Below are 25,887 nucleotides of genomic sequence, written 5' to 3'. Positions count from 1 at the left end.
TTTGTAATAAATTAGTATTAATTGTTTAAGTGATTCGAATAATTCACTAATGAATTCTTCTTGATGAGGTCAGAGAGGTTAATCCTAAGAACAGTTACATGAGCTTGGAAGGAGACCTTTCCCCAGCTGAGCCTTAGCCTGGGCCGTCACCTACATCTGGACTGAAGAACCAGAGAAACTATGAGTAATATGTGTGTGGTTTTGAACCACTAAGATGTATAGTAATTTGTTATGCACCAAATCTTAGGTAATATACCTGACGGTAATTGCAATGTGGTATTCTGGATTAGGTCTTGGAACAGATAAATATATCATTATTAGAAATTCTGGTAAAATATGAAGGAAGCCTGTAGATCAATTAATAGTTTTGAAACATAGTGAGATTCTTAGTTTTCATGAATATACTATGGTTATAGTAGTAACATTTTAGTTAGCTGAAGGGTATATGAAACTGTCTTTTCTACCTGTGTATCTTTTAGTAAATCTGAAATTATTTCAAAATAAATTTGTTTTCTAAAATTATTATATTTTTAAAAGGAAAACAAAGACATAAGCAAAAAACTGGCTTCCAGAGATGAATGGGCACGTAGGGAGAGAATAGCAAACTAGCGTTCTTTTTATCTCGTCACCTTTCCAAACCCAGGTGCACCTGCTTTAAGAAGCCACCATCAAGCTCCAGGGGCTGTCTTCCTTTTTCTCCTTCTCCATTACCCAGTCACCAGTTGGAGTGTCAGCAACCACTTATTCAGAAAAAGTTGCCTTTCCTTCACATATCCCAGAAAGCCCCATGTGTAGACATCATTTAGCAGTGTATATTCAGGATCCCACAGAAGCATTTTTGGGAGATATGACTCTCAGATATTAGAAGCCAAGAATAAGAAATTTCAGTGACAGGGAACATAAATCATATTTCTGCATTCAGGATCATGTTTTCTTGGTACAGGGATTTCTTATTCAAGTAATCAAAAGACAACTGTACCTTCAAACCTTTCAGAAAAAATATGTTCTAATTTAGTTCTTTTAATTCTACAGACTCCATCAGGAATTGTTTGGGACCGTGCATTCTGTTGACACTCACATTATGGAATTATGTTGCCCACTTCCAACCCTAAAGCCACCAAGGTAGCAGGTAAGCAGAGTACAAAAAATGTTTCTGATAAATTGGTTTAGGCCAGTCTCTACTTACAGAGACCTGGATATGAATCTTTTACACAATAGGATTTTGCAGTTGGATGCTAGTGAGTGGAGAAAGCAGATGACAAAGTGCTGAGCAATGAGTCCCCAGACAAACTCTAACTGCATGAAATATGTGATTTCCCACAATATCTTAAACCAACAGTTCCTTAGAGGCTGGCCTGGACGCCACAATTCTAAAAAAGATACCATTTAAAAGAAACCAAATTCTAGACCAGATCATGAGGCAAACACCCAACACTTTGTCTCCACACTCTAACCTGATTAGAAGTTGGAGTTCAATGAAAGAATGTCTTGGATATTTGAGAGCATGACTTTATGTTTATTTAATTTAGCCTTGCTGGAATTTAAAACTGTAGGGCAAAATTCAGTCAACCTCCTAAATTATGTGAGTTTTTGTTTTTGTATGTGAGTTTCTGCATACACTTAAAGAAACTCCCATAGTTTAGGAGGTTGACTGAATTTTGGGTGTACAGAAACTCATACTTTATGTGTTTCTTCTTTAATCAGTGTATTCCTGAGGGAAAACCAAAACCAATCCTCAAATCCAAGTACCCAAATTAGGGTTGAGCAGAGTAGCAAGGGGGCAGATCAAAACATTTTATAAAGACCATTATGCATCTACTTCTGCAGTGACTGATTATAATGTGATTTGTATGATCACCAACCATATGGTTAAAACGGCAAATGGAAATGAAGGAAAAAGAGCTACATAAATGTTATAGCTGAAAGAATGGAATTTATAATGAAGCTTACAAGGATCACTGGTCATATTCCTAAGATTGCAGTGGGAAGTTTCAAGATACAGCTTTTTGTAGGTCTTTAGAAAGCTATCACTCCAGTGAATTTTTCAAGTAACTCTTTATAATTTCTATCTTCTTCCTCAATGGATTTCTTAAACCATAGTTCATACAAGTACATTTCCATGCATAACAGAAGAATTATGGTATTCCACTAATAACTCTAATGTCTCTAATAGCTATCTTGAATGTAAATGCACTTGGTAAACTTATGTGATAAAATTTAAGCATATTTCTTCATAACAGATAAGAATACAGTTGATGAGCCACCATAATCTAACACTGAGAAATGTTCAGTCACAGAGGACAGTGTATTCCATTCATCCTAGAGGACACATTTTCACGTTTATGAAACACAGATGCACCTTAAATTTGATAGTGTTAAAACATTATTGACGAGAAGGCAACCATAATGAGATTGTCCTCATTTACATATACATGAGCTTGGTCTATAAACCTTCCATTGACATTTTCAGGTCATATCATCAACATCATATCTTGCATAGGGGGTTTCAGAAGGTTGGAAAGATAAACTGTCAAGAGCAACATAGGAATCTCACGAGAAGTGCAGCATCACCAAAGCTTCAGATTAGCACAGGTGATAATAATATGGGGAAAATCATGGGCAGATGAGTTGAAGAGTGATTCAGGAGAGCTACATGTCAATGACAGAAAATTTAGGAAAACCTTTGTCAATGTATTTTTCTTGTATGTTCCATCCCATGTAATCATAGGCATGACAGGACAAATATCCACATGTATTCACATTGAAAATACTTTTTCCAGTAATTATAATGTATTTATATTATTACTATGTGATTTATTTATAAGTGATAAAAGTACTAGTTTCTTCATTTGTTAGTGGTTTTGTTCTTCCATTCTGGTGTATGAAATAATGACATGTTACAACTGATGCAAATGATATATCTCACAATTTATTAGGACATTAATTTTTAGGGGCTATTATAGGCTTGATAATATACTACATGCTTTATATGTTATCATTTCATACAATCCACACTGACATCACAAGAAGTAAGCATGATTTTCACTTCAGTGGTCCATTTTGGAGACTGAGCTGACTTTCTGCAGGAAACGTATAAAGGAACCTTGACTTTGACACTGCCCCAGAGTCTTTGCTCACTTTGACTATGTAGGGTGTGTCTTATCTTACATGGTAAATAATTTTCAGGTCTAGTTAGACAGCTCAGCCTACACTTTTTCATGAAGATATTTTCCTAAATTATTTTCTGAATACCCTATTATTTTTATAGTTAAGCCTATGAACCAACTAGAATTGATTTTGTGTGTATATGAGGTCGAAGGTCAGATCTTGGTTGTTCCCTGTGGATATTCAATTTCCTGGAACATTTTAATAAAAATTGATCATTCCCCCATGCATGAACATATAAATTAATTTTTATATATGTATATGTCTGCATTCTAGCTCTGTTTTTATTTTTTAAGTTACTGGTTGTTTCTTCTATCTTTGTGCAAATTCCACGCTGTCTTATTATTATCATTATTATTATCTTTTTTTTTTTTTTTGATACAGAGTCACTCTGTCACCCAGGGTGGAGTGCTATGGCGCAATCATGGCTCACTGCAACCTCCTCCTCCCGGGTTCAAGTGATTCTTGTGCCTCAGCCTCCCGAGTAACGGATTATAGGTGTGCGCCACCACACCCAGCTAATTGTTTTGTATTTTTAGTAGAGATGGAGTTTCACCATGTTGGCTAGGCTGGTCTCAAACTCCTGACCTCAGGTGATCTGCCCGCCTCGGCCTCTCAACATGCTGGGATTACAAGTGTGAGTCACTGCACCTAGCCCACACTGTCTTATTATTAAGAGAGTCTATTTAGCACAATAATTTTCTCTCCAAAGATTGTTTTGTATTTTTTCTTTTTTAAGAGAGAGAGAGGATTTTGTCCTGTTGTCCAGCTAGGATATAGTGGCTCAATTGTAGAGCAGATTCTTTGTTCAAACTACTGGGATCAAATGATCCTCCCCTCTCAGCCTCCTATATAGCTAGGACTACAGGCACAAGCCACCGTGCCTGGTTAATTCTTTTTTTTTTTTTTTTTTTTTGGTAGACACCGGGTCTTCCTGTATTTCCCATGCTAGTGTAGAACTCTTAGCCCACAAGCAATCCTCCCTGCTTTGTCTCCCAGGGTGCTAAGATTACAGGTATAAACCACTGTGCCAGGCCCAGAGCCTCTTCTTTTAGCCACGGCACTTCTCTATAATGAAGTAAAAAATGTAACAACCTGCATGTCTTGCACCTACACCAATACTTTCAGCTGTACCTTGAATAAAGCTGTAGGTTTAGAACTTTTTTAAAAAAATAAATTTTAATTTTTTTTGAGACAGGATCTCGCTCTTACACCTGGGCTGGAGTGCAGTGGCAAGATCTTGGCTCACTGGAGCCTCGACTTCTGAGCTCAAGCAATCCTCCCACCTCACTTTCCCAAGTAGCTGGGACCACAGGTGCACAGCTCCATGCCCAGTTATTTTATTTTATTTTATTTTTTGTATTTTTTGTAGAGATGGGGTTTCACCTTGTTGCCCAGGCTGATCTCGAATTCCCGAGTTCAAGCATTCCACCCACCTCAGCCTACTGAAGTGCTGGGATTACAGGCGTGAGCCACCGCACCCAGCTGTTTTAGAACTTAGAACGTTGCTGTAGACTCTTAAATCCCTTAATATCCTTGTGAATCTTAGACAATCCCCCAACACCACTCCCCACTTTATGTATAAATACTTTCAACAACAGCCAGTAGTGTTGAAAACCTTGAGATGCAGCCATAGTAACCTCCTGCACTGGTGTAGATGACCCTGTGACAGGTTGTTTCTCCTCCAGACTATGCCCACCAAAGTCAAAGCCACATGGGAGCCTCTGAGCTCAGAGGCACTGTATGGGGTCTCCATGCACAAGGGCAGCAGCTCCCTGTCCTTTCTGTTGGTGAGGTGGGGAATTCAGTTATTTTGAATAAGGCTGAGTTTATTCAATACTGATTCTGCTGGCTGACCAGTGATACCTTAAGACTTTATTTCTTGCATTGTAATATTTATCCTGGTTTTGATATGATTTGTTGTGCAAATGTGTTTAACACTTGGGTATAATTTTTTTCTTTTTTTGTTCTCATAAACATCATCTAAAACCAAATTTTTATTTTTGTGTTGTCTATTTTAGGTCTTTATTCTTCTGTTTTAAAAATGCATTCAAAATTATTTTTCAATGAACACTTTTAATTATTTTAATCTTTTCTCATATTTCTCTCTCCTAAATTGAATGTGAACATCACTTTTATTAGAAAAGACAGATGTTACACATTCTCTGTTTTATGTTTTTCTGCAAATTTTCTCTGAAATATCTGTGGTTGAAAAGGAGAAGGACAGAAACTGTTGTGGAAGTCATAAGGCAAAATTGGCTCAGATCCTTATGCTTGAAAACATGTGTGAAACTTTCCATTATATGGCTTAGTGTGCTGTACGTGTGAAAGGTTAACAAGGTATTGATTTGTGTAGCAGTACAGTAACACTTCATGTCTGAATTCAAGGAGCCACCACTTCTTAATTGTGCAGGGGTGAACTTCATGATGTTGCTTTATCTTCCCCTTATACAAAGATTTAGACAATAGCTGGACTCCATAATTCCTTCCACCTCACTTCCATAAATGTGTATATGACATTTCTTTGTAGAGAACACTTATTCTATTAGATATTAATTATTTTCTTATATTTGATTAGTGATTATTAAATTTGGTTTTAGTTCTCAGAGATCTAAAAAATACCACTTAGAAAATGTGTACATTGAGTGCTGTAAGCAGAAAATACTTTTGTGCCATTGACTTGTAAAAAGGGAATTTCAATTTTTTATTTATTGTCATTTTCATCTACCTTAATGTTCTCAAAAGGCTTTCACGCTTATGCTCTTTTTAGATTTTAATTTTTGTTGTCTTAGACAAAAAAATGCGAGGGTTGGGAACACTTCTTTTTTTTTTTTTTTTTTTTTTTTTCTTTTTTTTTTCTTTTTTTATTATTATTATTATTATTATTATTATACTTTAGGTTTTATGGTACATGTGCGCAATGTGCAGGTAAGTTACATATGTATACATGTGCCATGCTGGTGCGCTGCACCCACCAACCCGTCATCTAGCATTAGGTATATCTCCCAATGCTATCCCTCCCCCCTCCCCCCACCCCACAACAGTCCCCAGAGTGTGATGTTCCCCTTCCTGTGTCCATGTGTTCTCATTGTTCAATTCCCACCTATGAGTGAGAATATGCGGTGTTTGGTTTTTTGTTCTTGCGATAGTTTACTGAGAATGATGATTTCCAATTTCATCCATGTCCCTACAAAGGACGTGAACTCATCATTTTTTATGGCTGCATAGTATTCCATGGTGTATATGTGCCACATTTTCTTAATCCAGTCTATCATTGTTGGACATTTGGGTTGGTTCCAAGTCTTTGCTATTGTGAATAATGCGGCAATAAACATACGTGTGCATGTGTCTTTATAGCAGCATGATTTATAGTCCTTTGGGTATATACCCAGTAATGGAATGGCTGGGTCAAATGGAATTTCTAGTTCTAGATCCCTGAGGAATCGCCACACTGACTTCCACAAGGGTTGAACTAGTTTACAGTCCCACCAACAGTGTAAAAGTGTTCCTATTTCTCCACATCCTCTCCAGCACCTGTTGTTTCCTGACTTTTTAATGATTGCCATTCTAACTGGTGTGAGATGGTATCTCATTGTGGTTTTGATTTGCATTTCTCTGATGGCCAGTGACGGTGAGCATTTTTTCATGTGTTTTTTGGCTGCATAAATGTCTTCTTTTGAGAAGTGTCTGTTCATGTCCTTCGCCCACTTTTTGATGGGGTTGTTTGTTTTTTTCTTGTAAATTTGTTGGAGTTCATTGTAGATTCTGGATATTAGCCCTTTGTCAGATGAGTAGGTTGCAAAAATTTTCTCCCATTTTGTAGGTTGCCTGTTCACTCTGATGGTAGTTTCTTTTGCTGTGCAGAAGCTCTTGAGTTTAATTAGATCCCATTTGTCAATTTTGGCTTTTTTTGCCATTGCTTTTGGTGTTTTAGACATGAAGTCCTAATATCCTTGATGAACATTGATGCAAAAATCCTCAATAAAATACTGGCAAACAGAATCCAGCAGCACATCAAAAAGCTTATCCACCATGATCAAGTGGGCTTCATCCCTGGGATGCAAGGCTGGTTCAATATACGCAAATCAATAAATGTAATCCAGCATATAAACAGAACGAAAGACAAAAACCACATGATTATCTCAATAGATGCAGAAAAGGCCTTTGACAAAATTCAACAACCCTTCATGCTAAAAACTCTCAATAAATTAGGAATTGATGGGACGTATCTCAAAATAATAAGAGCTATTTATGACAAACCCACAGCCAATATCATACTGAATGGGCAAAAACTGGAAGCATTCCCTTTGAAAACTGGCACAAGACAGGGATGCCCTCTCTCACCACTTCTATTCAACATAGTGTTGGAAGTTCTGGCCAGGGCAATTAGGCAGGAGAAGGAAATCAAGGGTATTCAATTAGGAAAAGAGGAAGTCAAATTGTCCCTGTTTGCAGATGACATGATAGTATATCTAGAAAACCCCATTGTCTCAGCCCAAAATCTCCTTAAGCTGATAAGCAACTTCAGCAAAGTCTCAGGATACAAAATCAATGTGCAAAAATCACAAGCATTCTTATACATCAATAACAGACAAACAGAGAGCCAAATCATGAGTGAACTCCCATTCACAATTGCTTCAAAGAGAATAAAATACCTAGGAATCCAACTTACAAGGGATGTGAAAGACCTCTTCAAGGAGAACTACAAACCACTGCTCAAGGAAATAAAAGAGGATACAAACAAATGGAAGAACATTCCATGCTCATGGGTAGGAAGAATCAATATCATGAAAATGGCCATCCTTCCCAAGGTAATTTACAGATTCAATGCCATCCCCATCAAGCTACCAATGACTTTCTTCACAGAATTGGAAAAAACTACTTTAAAGTTCATATGGAACCAAAAAAGAGCCCGCATCGCCAAGTCAATCCTAAGCCAAAAGAACAAAGCTGGAGGCATCACACTACCTGACTTCAAACTATACTACAAGGCTACAGTAACCAAAACAGCATGGTACTGGTACCAAAACAGAGATATAGATCAATGGAACAGAACAGAGCCGTCAGAAATAATGCCACATATCTACAAGTATCTAATCTTTGACAAACCTGACAAAAACAAGAAATGGGGAAAGGATTCCCTATTTAATAAATGGTGCTGGGAAAACTGGCTAGCCATATGTAGAAAGCTGAAACTGGATCCCTTCCTTACACCTTATACAAAAATCAATTCAAGATGGATTAAAGATTTAAATGTTAGACCTAAAACCATAAAAACCCTAGAAGAAAACCTAGGCATTACCATTCAGGACATAGGGAACACTTCTTCAAGATGTGTGAGACATGAGCAATCAACAGAGCAAAAACACTGGTATTTTATGGGAATATATAATAACAGATGGGCACTTGCTCTGCTAGGTACGACAGCAGTCAGGGTCTGTGGGCTTCAGTGCTGTAAACAGAATTGACAGACCATGCTTTAAGGAAAAAAGTGCACCTCATCTGTTGTACTAAAGCTTGGCACCATTTTGTTACCAAACCCAGGTTTGGCAATGGCTACTTGCAAAATCAAATAACAGAAGGGTAGTAAAAAGAAAGTCACTGGCCAGGTGCAGTGGCTCACATCTGTAATCCCAGCACTTTGGGAGGCCGAGGCTGGATGATCACCGGAGGTCAGGAGTTCAAGACCAGCCTGGCCAACATGGCAAAACCCTGTCTCTACTAAAGATACAAAAATTAGTCTGGCATAGTGGCATGTGCCTGTAATCCCAGCTACTAGGGGACAGAGTGAGACTCCGTCTCCAAAAAAAAAACAAAACAAAGTCACTATTCCAGAGCTTAGCAATGTGGAAGGGCTGGATTCATATCTAAAGGAACCATATAAGTTTTCTGGGCAGAAAACAGGGTTTTAAGAAGAAATATTGGCAAGCAGGGGATGCAGAAGGGGTATGGAGGTATAGGATCTACATGACTTGCTGGATAACCTATCTCTAGTCATGGGTCATTTGTTAGTCTGCCCAGCATCACCGGGGAAAGAGTCAGGTTGTGGATTAACTGATGTCTTGAGACAATCTCTCTATGAAGGAGAATTCTGGTGGATGCTTATTTTGGTTCAAGATTTGGTAATTTGTAAGCAAACATATACTTAGATAAGCTGACAGTGCTTGCTGGTGGTCTGGCTGGTGGAAAGGAAGGAGGGAAAAGTTTGAATTTGCATTTCTAAGGAGTTAAGTAAGATATGAACACACAGGAAAAAGAGAAAAATAAATATTTTTTCTCTAGACAATGAAGTACTAGGTTACAACACCCCACTATCCAATTCCACTTTATTTTTATGGTATTGGAGCATCGTACTCATTTGGTCTGCTTCCTACTGAAAGGGAGCATAGTTATAGAGCATTAGAATGGAATCTGTTTACCTGGAGTTGAAAATATTCTTGAGTTTTCAGCAGGAACTTACTGTGCGTATATGGTGTGAGGATCCAAGAATTTCTGAGAATGATTTCCTGCATCTCCATGTAGAGTGTACAACAGGAATAAAATTCATAGCAGCTGAAGAGGGCATTTAACAGTATTAATAATATATATAAAAGGATTTTACGTACCAGGAAGCCGACTAAATCATGATGCCATAGAGTCCTGAGAGAAGGCATCTATAGCAGAAATATGGGTATCTACATGCATAGCTTGTGTTATATTGTGAGAATAATCTAGTGTGTGTGTGTGTGTGTGTGTATGTGTGTAAAATGGTCAGCCTTAATGAATGCCCAAATGCCGCCCTGGGCTGCAGTGAAGATATCTAAAGCCATATGATTTAAAGACATCATGAGATTAGACATAGCATTAGTTTGCTTGTGCATGTCTTTTAAGGCTGAGGATGTTTCTGGAGTTATCCAGGAAGTACACACAGCATTTAGTCTTAATTATAGTGCAAAGCCCCAAATGTCACTTCCACCCAGAGCTCCTGTGGAGATATGAGGACAAGTTGGTTAACTATACATACTTAACAGGCAACAGGAGGAGTTGTGAATAGTCATGAAAGTGGTCCTGACCCATGTGTATTAGCAAATATCCATGGAACATATAACTCATTGATTTTGGGGCAGAGACTTAACTTTTAAATGTATTATAATTATGCCCTATATTTCAAAAGTTCTTTTGAGGACAAAGACATACAAGTGTGCATTTACTGTAAACCGGCCAAAACTAGTTTATGGTGAGTGATCTTTTATCAGGAGAAAATTACCGAAATTGGTCTCTTGTCTACTTCAGTCTGTAGTTACGGCTGGTGGAACAGTGGCTGGGGTCAGTCAGTCAGCTCATCTTGAGGGTAGTGCTTGCTTGGCTGCTAGAGAAACACAGAAACCTTGTGGCAGTTGTAAACATAGTCTGCTTTTTGTAAAGTGTAGGAATATGAGACTTAACTCTTGCCTGGCATGTTCTTAAGTCCTGTTCATAATTTGGTATTTTATTGTTATAAAGAGTCTGTTTTACAGTTTTTATTGTAACATTAATGCTGATCAGTTGTGCCTAAATTCTCATAATGGGAGGAAGGTATAGTGAAGCATGTTCAACACCCCTCTTGTTGTCATGGTCTGAATTAGTTTTTCAGGTTGCTTTGGCTAACATGGGGGTAGGGAGTGTCCATTAAGTTGTTGGGGGCTTAGGACTTTATTTTATAGTTTATATTCTCCTTTTTTGTCAAGGTATGCCAGAGGCAGTATCGGTAGCCACGCTTTTATTTTTTCTCATGTCAATGCCAGAGCGGCGTGCTGCCTGACCTGTGTCCACCATGTTCCTTGGTGCAACCATTATGGCCAAGGGACTTAGAATCAAGAGTCTTGTATCCAATTAAATGTTGTAGGCCAGACTGGAATGAAGGTGAGCAGGCAGTCATTAATCCTTAAAACCCCTTTTAAGCAATGTAAGAGCCAAAAACTTAAAGTCAAAAGGTAAGGTTATGTAACTGAATTGTCTCTGAATTTTCTGCTTTGAGCTGTTGTAATCTTGGCTTATAGGAACTATAGCTAAACAAAACATAAGTATTGTATTTAGCTGTTTAGGCATCCATATGCCCATCCTTTATTTGGGGGGTCTGAATTAATTTTATTCCACAAGAACCGGCCCTTACAATCTCATGCATTCATATATTCCATGATAGTCCCTGGTTCTGGAGAAATTGAACAGTTTTAAATTCTGGATATATTAATAAAACAAAATATTCACCATGAGCAACATTTTAAGCAAAAATGCCATAAGCCTTGTCTTGTTCTAAGAGCGACAGAACTGAGACAGGTGGATCACAAGGTCAGGAGATCGAGACCATCCTGGCCAACATGGTAAAACCCCGTCTCTACTAAAATACAAAAAAAAAAGTTGGGCATGGTGGTGCATGCCTGTAGTCCCAGCTACTCGGGAGGCTGAGGCAGAGGAATTGCTTAAACTCGGGAGGCAGAGATTGCAGTGAGCCAAGATCATGCCAATGCACTCCAGCCTGGGCAATACAGCGAGACTCCTTCTCAAAAAAAAAAAGAATGAGTGATAGGAAAGGACGCCTATAGGTAGATAAACATTTAAATTATTTAGCATTAAGGCACAGAATAAATTATATTTCATATATTTCTAGTTCTGATACAAGGGAAATTATTAAATAAAGTATAATACAGGCCTTTCCCTGTGTTGCATGAAAGCAGTGTACTTTGATTATTGCGTTTGCTTGAGTCTAAAGATGAGGCTTTGGTTAAGTTAAGTATGATGTTAGATGCTGGCAGGAGTCTATGTCTTCTTTAGGGGAGCTACATGTATCCAGGAGTCAATTCCTTGTACCTTAACACCACAGAGATTAGTTGATATCACCTGATAAGAACTTTTTCAGGGTGTTGGAGGTGGTGATACACTTCACAGTGATTAATGTTTTTTGGCTTTGATAAGCCCCAGAAGTAAGTCAGACACTTAATTTAGGATTCAATTTTGAAGATGTCTGTGAAAGATGTGAGAAAGCTTAAAATATTTGATCAAAACTAAACCACAGGTCCTTGTAAAACAATAGTTATTCATTTAACCAAAGTGATCATTGGAAGACTTTAAAGGCAGTAGAAAAAGTTACACGGGTGTAAAAACCTTACTCCTTTCAAATTTTGGGGGTTTTTAAAAAGCAATTAAACACTTAATAAAGGCAGCATAGGAACTGTCTTGATAAAATGTAAAATCTTGTTTCTTAAGCCAGTTACCAAAAAGTCAAAGGAAAACCTTTTTTAGTGTGACTGCCTCTCCTTAGAAGAAAGCCCATTTAGATAACCTGGAAGTACAACTTAAGATAAAAAGTGCTTGAATGTAATCAAACATGGGAAGAGTGTGTACAAGGTTTTGAGTAGAACTGGGGAATACATGACTCTTAGTAGCTGCATGATAAATTTCCTGATTACAGTGAAAATTTAGACACAGTAAAAACAACAACAAAACCCAAGAGTATAGAATCAGGTTATCCTGGAGGAAAACATTTCTTTTATAGACCTCTAAGATAAAATATTTCAGCATCAGCCACAACAACATTTAGAACTAAGGAGAAAAGTTACAGGAGCTGACAAGAAGCTGAAGGATAGAGTTATCATCCCAGGCCACATCAAAGGGAGAAAAAGCTGATAGCAGCAAGACAACAATTGAACATTTGAGATATGAATCTCAGAAGTTTTCAAAAGAAGTGGATTATAGAATAGAAAATCAAAATTTATTGTAATTTTATTAAGAATAAATTGATACCTTAAGAAAATATTGATTTAACCTAGGGGACCATTCTTTAGAAAGACTATTATTAACAATTCCTTTTTAATGGCTAACTTAATTGCATACAAAATTTCTTTTATAAATTCCCCTTCACCAGTCTTATCATGACTTACACAGACCATCTGTCACATGCTTGGACTGTATACTTGTCTTATAGTACTTGTTTCTTTTTTTAATGTTTTTCAATTTTCTTTTTCTAGATTAACCTTGTAATAAGAACATGTTTCTTAAATAACCAGTAATTGGATTAAGAAAATGTGGCACATATACACCATGGAATACTATGCAGCCATAAAAAATGATGAGTTCATGTCCTTTGTAGGGACATGGATGAAATTGGAAATCATCATTCTCAGTAAGCTATTGCAAGGACAAAAAACCAAACACCGCATGTTCTCACTCATAGGTGGGAATTGAACAATGAGAACACGTGGACACAGGAAGGGGAACATCACACTCTGGGGACTGTTGTGGGGTGGGGGGGGCGGAGAGATAGCATGAGGAGATATACCTAATGCTAAATGACAAGTTGTTGGGTGCAGCCCACCAGCATGGCACATGTATACATATGTAACTAACCTGCACATTGTGCACATGTACTCTAACTCTTAAAGTATAATAATAATAAAATAAAATAAAATAAATAACCAGTCATTTCACTTTAGGAGAATAATTTCCCTTACATGATTCTTTCTCATATAAAATTACATTTTCCTTTATAACCTTCCTTAACAAAAGTATATGTTCCTATCTGTATCTTTCTTCACATCTCTCTTCACCACTTACTGCTTCCTTTCCAGCTTGTTTCATAAATAAACTTTTCAAACCGTAATTTGAATCAACTTTTAGATAACTTTTGAATTAGACAAAATAATTCTTTTTCTCAATAAGGACACCTCTTCTTTGGCACATTTTATAGAAACCTAGGAAAAAAGAAATCCTGAACTATCAGATGTTAGTATTGTATAGATGAGAACCATTTCACCATTTTTAGAACAGTTTTCTCTATATAATAACTCTTTCTTAATTGGAAATGGCCTAGACATCTAGTAAGCATCGAAAATGATTTTAAGATTTTAAATTATACAAAAATGTCACTTAGCAGTGTTGATCTCATTTACGTGTACTCAGCTTTTCCATTTTAACAGTTTACCTAGAGTACTTTTGAAAACTGGGATATTGCACAAATGTAGTAATTATTTAGTTATGTCCCTATTACCCATTTTTAAAGTCTGTGGACATTAGGTTTTTTACCTAAGTAAGAACCTTAAAGTTCAATATATGGGCATTTTGTCAATAGCACAGAAGATTTAACTGTTTTCATTGAACTAGTAATATTAAATTAGTCTAACTCACCTGTAAAATCACACAAACAAAAATGATTCTGTTTTTGGCTGGGTTTATGGTCTTATAACCTTGATGTCATATCCTGACACCTTAATATATAGACAGAGATAAATACAAAACCATTTGTTCAGTAAACTCAGATAAAAAATACGCTGATCATTTTGAAGATATTTATAATATTATGTCACCAGTAATCTTAAAACCGGTTTTATTTGTCAAGGATTACTAAATTTACGTGAAGTTGAAAAGCATCCTGACTTAATTTATGAGCACTTATTTACTTGTAAGTCAATTTGGTAGCAGGCTAGACATAACACATAATATGTGTACATACACACAAACATATCTAAATATGTATATACACACAAGCAAAGGTCTAATAGCTTTTACCTTGGGATTCTAACCATAAAATAACAGTACACACTCAGTATTTTATAAAAATAGCTGGATACACATTATTGTCTGACAAAACTAAAACTTGTTTCCATGGTTAAATTTTGTTTTCTCCAATATATAATCCAATGAACCAAAATTTGGGTAAAGCAATCTTTATGGCAGATTTGTTTTTAAAAAAATCATCTTTTACCTTTTTTTCCTTCAGTTTTAAACAAGTTTCCTTTGTTTTCTTTCTAGTTAGTCCATAAATAATGAGTCTTACCACAGCACCAACAGTTTAGTAACAGCCAATTTGAAGCAGGCAGAAGAGAAAACAGAGGAAGAAAGAGAGGTTTTGATGACTCTGCTTAACTTAATAGTTGCGGTTAACCATTTGAGCTCTAAAGTTTTCTTGCTATAATTTGCCTATCTGTTTAAAATATTCACAAAAGTAGGTCTTAATAAGTAACCAGCTGAAATCCCAAAGAGAATGAGAATATGAAGTTCCTGCCAGGCCTTTTAAAAGGAGGGAAAGAGAAAAAGAAAGAAAAGGAGGTTTGTGAACCTTCTAGCCACTGCATGGTATAGGGTTGGTACCCCCACCACTCCTGCTTACATCCCATCAGGGAGACCCCACTACCCTAGACACGAACAGTGTGAGACGAATCCCTCCCACCTCTGCAAGTCATGGGCGAAGGAACCTGTTTCCAGCTGGAGAGAGCTAAGGGTACCTTTGACTGAGATGAGTAAGGCTGGAGGTGGCTTCCAAGACAGTCATGAAGATGAAGTTGGATGTGAAAAGGATAGGAATAGATCAGGGCCCACATTCAAAGGTCACACACTCACACTTACAAACAAATGGTGAGCTTCCAAACAAACCCCAGTTAAGGGGCTGGGTAGAATCCAGAATTCTCTCCTCTGTTCAAAACAGCTCCACGGGTGTCTGAGACCAAATGGAGCAATGCCCCATAGTGCCACAAATAGAAATCTGTAAAACGCTCAAATGATAGTCCCATTAGTGGACCAGACGAAACAGCAGAGCCCCAGCGACACCCCAGAAGACACAGGAAAGCCGGGTGCACTCCGACTAGCTCACTTGGTTGCAAGGGCTGCCAGCTTCTTCAGAGGTCACATTCTTTGTGCCAGCAAAGTGTTGATGGCTGCAGAAGTTGTGTGAGGAAGTGAAAGGGAGGGTCTAGGAAATGAAGGATTTTCAGCAGCTGCTTGGAAGTTCCCTAACGTTCCTGCCATGGGCTCTGCTGTCCTTCAGCTGCTGGTGCTCACAGACAATCCTCTGCCTTGGTAGCAAAACCAGGCTCACAGGCTTGGGTTGCCCAGAACATATAATGCTCCCCTACGGGCCACCGAATTTGTTACCAAACACAGGTTTGGCCACTTGTCACTTACAATATCAAATAACAAACATGAGGGTGGTAAAAGGAAAGTGACTTTCTTTCACAGCTTAGCAATGGAGAAGAACCAGGTTCATATCTAAAGGAGCTGCTTCAGTTTTCTGGGAAGAAAGCAGGGTTTTAAGAAGAGGAACTTTCTTGTGGATGGTATGCAGAAGGAACATGGAGGTGTGGGGTCTATGTGACTTGCTGTAAAACTTAGCTAAGGGGTCATCCATTAGTCTGACCAGTGTCATTGAGGAAAGAGTTGGAATGTGGATTAACTATTGTCTTGAGACAGTCTCCTTGTGAGGGAGAATTCTGAATGTTGCCTGCTTTGGTTCAACATTTGGTCCTTAGAATTTCTAAGGAAACATATACTTAGATATGCTGGCAGTACTTGCAGGTTGTTTCACTGGTGGAAATGAAGGAAGCAAAAGATTACATTTGCATTTCTAAGGAGCTAAGCAAGAGGTGAACACTGAGAAAAAGGAAAAATGCAAAGGTAATTTTTAGGAAAATGGTATACTGGGTTACAACTTAACTTAATTTCACCGTGTCTAAAGAGCAACCCTATACTTCATGCAAACTACATAGCCTGTGGCGTTCACGTTGTGAAGAACAGAGAAAAAATACTTTTAAAGTGCAAAAGAAACTGGAGATTATTTTAAGCAAAATCAATGAAGGAAGAAACCTTTATTGGCTTCTCCTTTTGGTGACAAATACATTGTTCTCTTATAAGTAGAAAAGTGTACTTTAATTATTTCATAATGTAGTGATTTTACCAGCCACAACTAACAGGATAACATAGGAAAGGCAGGTTGGTGTCCACACAGGGTGACTGAACCTACTTAACACACTGTTTACTTTATTTCTAAACAGTATCTATTCCTTCATCCTTGGGTTTGATGCAAGATCACTGAGTCATGGAAAACTTTGTCTTTTTGTAGTCAGAAATTAGATGAAAGCATAAAGGTGAATTAATCTTTATTAAAGAATTCATTTAAGTTACTTTTCTTTGTATCTTTGCTTTTTGTTTCTGTACTGCTCCAGTACTCCTGTGAACCATGTCTCAGTGGAGTAATGATGACACCACAGTCTAGCCTGCATGGGTGTTGGCACATGTGCTCCCTCCTCATGCAGCCATGGAGGACGGCTTCATGAAATTCAGCCACCTCTTTGTCCAGACTGTCAGTTCCATCTTCTCAACTCCGAGTGTCTTCCAGAGTCTGTGCCACACCACAGCCTGGAAACTCTCCCCTAGCAGTAACCTGAGGCAACAGTAATTGTCATTGTTTCGTGTCTCTAGGATGTCACTGTCCTTCATTGTTTGATGTGCACTGCCTTGCAATCCATCCTTCCAGATGAATCGTCCATTTTTACCTGTGATAAGCCATGTCCAATCCCCATAAGTTTTACCACAACATTTTGTTTCATTCTTCCTGCAATTAATCCATCATTACTGTACCGCTGCCTATATGTATGTAGTTGTCAGTGTGAAGCTGAGTAAGGAACAATGTGCGCCAAACTCACAGAGAAAGATGGACAAGCGAGCTGGCCTTTGTATCACTAAAGGGAAGCTCAGATTGGTGAATATGTAATGTCTGTAGTAGTTTCGTTGGGGACATCCACAGTATGTCAGGGAATCCAAAACTGAAGTAGAATTTCAAAGAAAGAATAATATCTCTGTCTAAACTCTTATACACATAAGAGACTTATTTACACTTATTGAAAAAGTCCATCCAGAATTTTGAATTTACGTTTTATTCATATAAAAATGAAAGCAATATTGAAATTAATTTATAAAGTAACTCACACATATCTTGATATTCTGATTATGATTCTTCTGAATTAGGTTTTGACACTTTTTGAAAGTGATTATTGATGTAGTTGGATGAATATCCACCATGTTTGTTACTATCTTCTAGTTTTTGCACTGCCCGTTTCCATTTTTGTCTTCCATTCGTTTCCTTTTTTTGTGGTTTTTATTCAGCATTTCATATAATTCATTCTTCTTTCTTAGCATCTCAGACTTTTTTAATACTTTTTTATTGGTTACTCAAGATAATAAAAACTTTTAATTGTCATATTCTTAATTGATCTTACATATAACAGCTTATTTCAAATAATTATATTCAATAGCAGACAGGTGCCTTTCAAAAAAATAGTAGCAAGGCTGGGCGTGGTGGCTCAGTCCTTTAATCCCAGCAGTTTGGGAGGCTGAGGTGGGTGGATCACCTGAGGTCAGGAGTTCGAGAGCAGCCTCGCCAACATGGTGAAACCCCATCTCTACTAAAAAAAATACAAAAATTGGCTGGGCATTGTGACGCACGACTGTAATCCCAGCTACTCAGGAGGCTGAGGCAGGAGAATCGCTTGAATGCAGAAGGCAGAGGTTGCAGTGAGCTGAGAATGCGCCACTGCACTCCAGCCTGGGTGACAGAGCCAGACTCTGTTTCAGGAAAAAAAAAAAAAAAAGCAGCAATTTACTTAATTATATTTTTGTAAGTATAAGATATATATACACACACACACATATATATATATACATACACACACCTATTAGTAAAATGAAAGATAGGAAAAGAGAGACAAAAGGAAAAATACAGGAAAAAGGAAGAAATAGAACTATTCTTTAATGAGATGGTTCCACTACTTCTGAAGCAGTATACTTTTATATGAAAGGAGCTTAGATTAGTTGTAAATATAAATTTCAACCTCTAGGGCAGGATACTGGACCAGGAGCCTCAGATTTTTGCTGTCTGTGGCCAGAGGCTGCGTTCAATTATTTCCCATGTTGGCTTCTCTGCCATGGCTGAATGTGTCATCAAAGCCACCATGACAGAGAGCTTGCAGCAAGACAGGTATCATAATCTTAGGTAACAGGATGACTCAAGTGACATCCTATCATGTTGTAGTCTTCTGAAGTATCATAACAAGTCTCAGTTTCTCCCCAAAGTCACAAGGAAAGGATGAGAATATTGGGTTGTATACACCAAGCTGTGAGGATCATTGTGCACCATCTTAGAGTTCACCTGCCAACGTCAGATCCTGCTTAATCTGGGACAGGTTCTCAGTCCTCACTTACTTTGCTGACCTTGGCCTTTGTGAGAAAACAGGTCACATATTTTGTAAAATGTATCACAATCTGGATTTCTCTGAATGTTTCTTATAATTTTACTGAGCAATATAGATAGAGACATGTAATTATCTATTTGTGAAGACAAGAAACAGCGAACAGGACATTATTTACAAATACAAATTTAGAGACCAAAAACTGAGAAAGAAAAGTTAGCAAATGGAAAAAGGAAAATTCAAAATAATAGTAATGTTCACCAGCGTAACAAAAAGGGTGAGAATGGGGAGGTGAGCACCTGGGACACTACAAGGTCGACAATGTTCTGCTTAGTAAGCTCAATAGTGTAATTTTAAAAAAATACATATTTTATTTATTTATTTTAAATCTATTTACAATAGTTTTGGATTTATAGAATAGTTAGAAGTACATACAGAGAGTTCATATATACTCAACACATAATTTCCTTTTTATAAATTCTTACATTCATTTGAGACATTTGTCACAATTGATGAACCAATATTATACATTATCATTCACCAAGATTCACAACTAATCAGATGTTCTGTTTTCATGTAATGTCCATATTCTGTTCCAGGATTCTGCCCAGGACACCACATCACATGTAGATATCGTGTGCCAGTTTCTCAGATTTTTCCTGTTTCTGGTGTCATTGAAATCCCTCCTTTGGGATATCTCTGGTGTTTTCCTAATGATTGGATGGCTGATGGCTGTTGTGGATTTAGCAGAGGAAAACCACAGAGAGAAAGTTTTATTCTCATGATACTATAACAAGAATACATAGTTTCAACATGCTATATCACTTTGTTTGTTTGTTTGTTTTTTGAGGCAGGGTCTCACTCTGTTGCTCAGGCCAGAGTGCAGTGGCGTGAACAAAGCTCACTGCAGCCTCGAGCTCTTGGGCTTGAATGATCCTCCACCTCAGCCTCTTGAGTAGATGGGACTACAGGCATGTGCCACCACATCTGGGTGATTTACTTTTACTTTTACTTTTATAGAGGCAGAGTCTCACTACATTGCCCAGGCTGGTCTCTAAGTCCTGGCCCCAAGCGATCCTCTCACCTCAGGCTCCCAAAGTGCTGGGATTATAGGTGTGAGCCACTGTGCCCAGCTGCTTTATCATGGTAATGTTATTTGATCACATGAATGAGGCAGTTTAGCTCACAGTTTTCTCCACTATAAAATTTATATGACTCCCCTTTTCATGTTGTACCTTTTGCAAAAAACATTACTATGCACAGCACATACATAAAAAGTAGGGAACTATGCCCCATTCCCCTATGGGCAGACCTTCTATAAATATCATTTGTATTTCTGTAAAAAATATTTAACATTCTTTGGGCTTTTCTGGATCAAATGCATTTTTCTGTGTACTTTAGAATCAGTGGTCCAAGAATTGCTAAAAATGAAAAAGATTAAAGTTAGAATTTTAGTAGGGCTTGTATTGAATCTGAAGATGCATTTAGAAATTATAAGCATCTTGGTTAATATTTAATAGCCTTCTGATCAATGAAAATCTAGTTTATATAGTATATTACACTAATTCTTTTATTCACTTATTTAGGATTTCTTTAATACTTAAATATGATTTGTAATTTTCAGTATATATATCTTGCAGTTATTATGTTATTTTCAAATATATTTCCTTTTTGATGCCATGTTAAATGAAATTATTTTCTGAGTTTCATTATTTGATTAGTTTGTGTTGTATAAGAATGCAATTTATTACATTGATCATGCATACTGAATTTTTTTTTCTTCCAGCCTTATTTTAGTAGATTTTTTAGGATTTTCTATATATTAGATTATGTCACTGGCCAATAGATTGTTTGACTTTTTCCCTTTCAATTTGGAAGTCTTATATTTATTTTTCTAGCCTAATTTTATAAATTATATCCTCAAGCATAATGTTTAGTTGAATTAGTGGGAATAGGTAACCTTTTGTGTTTTTAATTTTGGGAATATTACTGAGACCTACTTGATACTGTGTGTTGTCATGTGAATTTTTCATAGGTGCCTGTTTTAGCTAAGAACATTCCCTTTATGCAAAATTTAAATGTTTTTACTGTGAGTGGGTTTTTGAATTGGAAAGTGCTTATTCCATATCTTTAGTTGTGATAATGAAAATTTTGTCATTTATTACATTAATATAGTTATTACACTAATTCTTTTTATTCTGTTTTACCAAACTTATGATCCTGAGTAAATAAATAAATAAATTAGTGTTTAATTCTGTTTTATGATCCTGATTTGTGTTGAAACTATTTCCTTGAGAATTACTGCCTTGGTATCCATAAAGCATATTAGTTTATAGTTTTCATTTTTTGGATTATCTTTGTTTGGTTGTAACCTCAGAGGAAACTACCTCATAGAATGCATTGCACACTGATCTCTTCTCTATTATTTTATTTTTTTAAGAACAGTTAATAAAATATTGCTATTGATATTTTAAAGGTATGGAATAATTAATCAGTGAAGTCTTCTCAACCTGGTCAATCACGTGAACTTGGAAGATGATTCCTCCCCAGCTGATCCTTCAGGTGAGACCTCAGCCTTGGCCATCATCCACATCTGGATTCCTGACCCAGAGAAACTGTGAGTAATTTGTGTGTGCTTTTGAGCCACTAAGCTACGTGGTAATTGGCTATGCTTCAATAAACAATAATAGACTTGACAGTAAACATAATATGTTATCCTGGATTAGATCCAAAAAAAAAGGAAACATGGCATTAGTGGAAAACCTGGTAAAATATGGAGACAGTCAGTACTTTAGTTAAGAGTCTTGTGCCTTTGTCAGTTTCTGAGTTTTCATAGATAGTCTATGATATTAATATTACAGGAAATTGAAGGGTATATACAACTTTATGTAAGATTTTAACAACTCTCTGTTAATCTAAGATTATTTCAGTATAAATAGAAGTGTAGACATGACTCATATATTTGAGATCAGGTTTTCCTGTTAACTTAATTGAGCCTTCATGGAACATAAAACTCATGGTACAAATGCAATAATGTTATAAAATATAAATGAGATGATTTTCTATTTTACTCACTCTATTCTTCAGGGAACACTAAAGCCCATTCTTCTTCTCAAGTATCCAAAAATAAAGTTGATCCAAGTAACAAGTGGACAGCGTAAAAGATTGTATGGAAACTATAATGCATCTACATCTGCAGTAACTAATCATAAAATGATTTGTATGATCATTCTTCACATGATTAGAATGACCATGGGAAAGAGGAAAAGGAAATGCAACTTTCTTGATTTAAAAATTGTATCTGTGCAAGTGTGGTGGCACACACCTGTAGTCAGTCCCAGCTGCTAGGGAGGATGGGTCGGATGAACATGTGGTACCAGGAGTTTGAGGCTGTGTAGTGTACTATGCTTGTGCCAGTGAATAACCAGTGCACTCCAGCCTGGGCAACACAGTGAAACCTAAATAAATAAATAAATAAATAAGTTACAGAGATCATTGTTTATATTTCTATGATTAGGGCTGAAATCCTCTAGATAGAGATTTTTTTTTTTTTTTTTTTTTTTGAGACGGAGTCTTGCTCTGTCACCCAGGCTGGAGTGCAGTGGTGCGATCTCAGCTCACTGCAAGCTCTGCCTCCCAGGTTCATGCGATTCTCCTGACTCAGCCTCCCCAGCAGCTGGGACTACAGGCGCCCGCCACCACACCCAGCTAATTTTTTTGTGTTTTTAGTAGAGACTGGGTTTCACTGTGTTAGCCAGAATGGTCTTGATCTCCTGACCTCATGATCTGCCCGCCTCGGCCTCCCAAAGTGCTGGGATTACAGGCATGAGCCACCACGCCTGGCCTGAGATTTTTCTTTATATTTGGAGAGCCACCACTCCAGTGCAAACTTTCAAATAATGCCTTGCCATTGTTACTTTCCCTCTCAAGGATTCCTGGAACTATAGTTTATAAAATTATCTCACAGCATGTGTTTTATTTTTACTTCTGTTTGCTATTAAGGCCTCTCTGGGTAGTGGCTATAACCTATAGCCTTGCCCAATACGACTCAGGGTTTGGTACTGGCTGTGCCTTTCATGGGATGCTTACTTATCCTGGTCGATGGCCTAAAGCCCAACTGTCCAGCTACATCCAGGTATCCTTCTCACAGAGTAGTTGTTTATACTGTGAGACACCCTGTGGCTCCTGTCTGACCTGTGTCTAGTTTATTTCTACGAAGGTAACCACTCTCTAGGAGAGTGCTAAGTGGGAGAAAAGTGATGTCCATGCGTGTCCGTAAAGTGAAATACAGAGGAGGCAACTCAACAAAATGTGTATAATGGCATGAGTAATGTATTACTAACCAATCCCAGTAAGAAGAGGGCAGCATTCCTTGAAGTGCCAGTGGAAAGAGAGGAGCTCTCCAGGACATACACTCATAAGCAGCAGGGGTGGTGGAGGAGCAACTAGAGAAAGACATAGTATTGCGCCATTGGGCTGAAGTCTTTATGGGTGTATTTGTCAGTTTTTGTGTCTTTTTTTCCAGAGAGACAGAAGTACAGGGAGGGAGGTAGGTAGGTAGATAGATAGATACATAGATGGAGAGTTGATAGATAGACAATAGTTAGATGAGTGGCATTTTGTTTGGGGATTTACTCATGTAACATTGTAGAGATGGAGAATTCCCAAGACAGCCATCTGCGAGTTTAAGGACCTTGGATGCTGTAGCGTGGTAGCTCAGTCCAAAGCTGAAATCTTCAGAACCAGGGAAGCCCTTGGTGTAATTCTCAGTTTGGGACCAATGGCCTGAGAATCCAGGGCATTTACTGTATAAGTTCTGGAGTTTCAAGGCCATAGATCATGGAGTTCTCTTTTCCAAGAGCAGGAAAAGGAGTCTACTTTCTCCAGGAGAGAGACAGGAAAACTTCTTAAAAATTTTTCATTTTTGGTTCTATTTGGTCCCCAAGGAGATTGTATGCTGCCTTGCCCCATTGAGGGTGGATTTTTCCCACTAAATTCCCTGACTCATACATCAGTCTCCTCTGGAAACACCCTGGCAGACACACCCAGAAGTAATGCTTTACCAATTCCCGAGGTATTCTGTAATCCAGTCAGCACCTTGAATTAAACATGACAAGTCCAGCACCATTCTAGTTGACACCTATATGTATCACCTTAAGCCGTAACTAATATTCAGATACAGACAATAAGAAGGCAATAGCTCTACCTAACATGATGCAATGATCCTGTGTGCAACCAGAACACACTATACTATTTTACTTAAGAGTAGTAGAAGTCTGTGGGTGATGTTTACTCTTCTCCTGATACCCCCTAACTTCAGTACAAATGTTAAATTACTAACACTTAACTGCTAATATCAAGTTAATACATTCTTGTGTTATGTGTCAAGAGAGAAATAAAAACAATGTTATTTACCTAATATATTTATATATAACATGCAAATGTATTCTTAACAAAGTAGATAGGAAATACTAGTGACAATTTTAATCCTTGTTTCTGTAACTGGTCACCTGGTCCTGTCTGGTATGTATGTATGTATTTATTTACTTCATTATTATTATTATTATTATTATTATTATTATTTGATACAGGGTCTCACTTTGTCACCCCAGCTGGACTGCAGTGGTGTGATCTTGACTCACTGCAAGCTCCGCCTCCCAGGTTCACACCATTCTCCTGCCTCAGCCTCCTGAGTAGCTGGGACCACAAGTGCCTGCCACCACGCCCAGCTAATTTTTTTGTATTTTTAGTAGAGATGGGGTTTCACTGTGTTAGCCAGGATGCTCTTGATCTCCTGACCTCATGATCTGCCTGCCTTCGCCTCCCAAAGTGCTGGGATTACAGGCGTGAGCCACAATGCCCGGCCCTGTCTGGTACTTCTAACTCCCTTCTACTCCTACCCATTCTGTATTCTTTTTGTCTTCAGCAAGCCCCTCTGCTGGTACTGGGTCTTTACCTGGCAGGGTGATGCAAACCTTCATTCCTGAAAGACATCGAGCATTTGTATTCTTGTCTGGAATGGTTGTAATAATCCATTGAACTTAATAACGGAGCATAGTAATACTAAGACTTTGTTTTACTCCATTTTCTGTTACTTATAACAGAATACCTGAAACTGGGTAGTTGATAAAGAAAACACATGTATTTCATACAGTTATGGAGGCTGAAAAGTCCAAGATTGAGAGGTTGTATGTGGCGAGATCCTGTTCCTGGTTGGGACTCTCTGAAGAGTTCTGAAGTCTGCAGGGTATCGTATGGCAATGGAGTAGAGCTTGCTGACATGCAAGATCGTGTCTCCCTTCTTATAAGCCACTCTTCTCTCATAATAGACTGCTAATCTTTAAATATTAATTTATTAATCCATGAAAGGATTAATTCAGTTATGGGATCAAACTCTTCATGATCCAATCACCTTTTAAAGGTCTCACAATTCAATATTGCCATGTTAGGGATGAAATTTCAGCATAAATTTGGGAGGGAAGCAATATTCCAACCACAGGACTCCACTTCTGACTCAAAAAATCACGCCCTGTCACTTACAATAACTTTATTTCATTCCAATAGTTCAAAGGCTTAAATTGTTCCAGCACCAGCAGAAAGTTCCCAAATCTAAAGTCTCCTCTTTCAGCCCATGAACTCAAAACAAGTTATCTTCATACAAAATTCAGCAGTTGGGTTGTTAATGGCCAATGGGTTCATGTTGGCTGCTGCCCAGATAGAGCCACTTTACCAAGATAGGGGAATTGCTGTA

General features: G+C 37.7%; 1 long non-coding RNA gene across 1 annotated transcript in view; it reads left to right on the top strand.

The window, feature by feature from the left end:
* The first annotated feature begins 326 nt into the window (after positions 1 to 326).
* LOC129013558 (uncharacterized) overlaps positions 327 to 25,887 on the top strand; it is a 166,974-nt gene continuing 141,413 nt past the window's right edge. The window contains exon 1 of the long non-coding RNA XR_010123916.1: positions 327 to 1,129. This is a non-coding gene — a long non-coding RNA (uncharacterized LOC129013558). The remainder of the gene's footprint in view (positions 1,130 to 25,887) is intronic.

The sequence above is a fragment of the Pongo pygmaeus genome, chromosome 16 (assembly GCF_028885625.2).
Source record: "Pongo pygmaeus isolate AG05252 chromosome 16, NHGRI_mPonPyg2-v2.0_pri, whole genome shotgun sequence".
Classification (NCBI taxonomy): Eukaryota; Metazoa; Chordata; class Mammalia; order Primates; family Hominidae; genus Pongo; species Pongo pygmaeus.
This window is presented reverse-complemented; position numbering and strand designations above follow the sequence as displayed.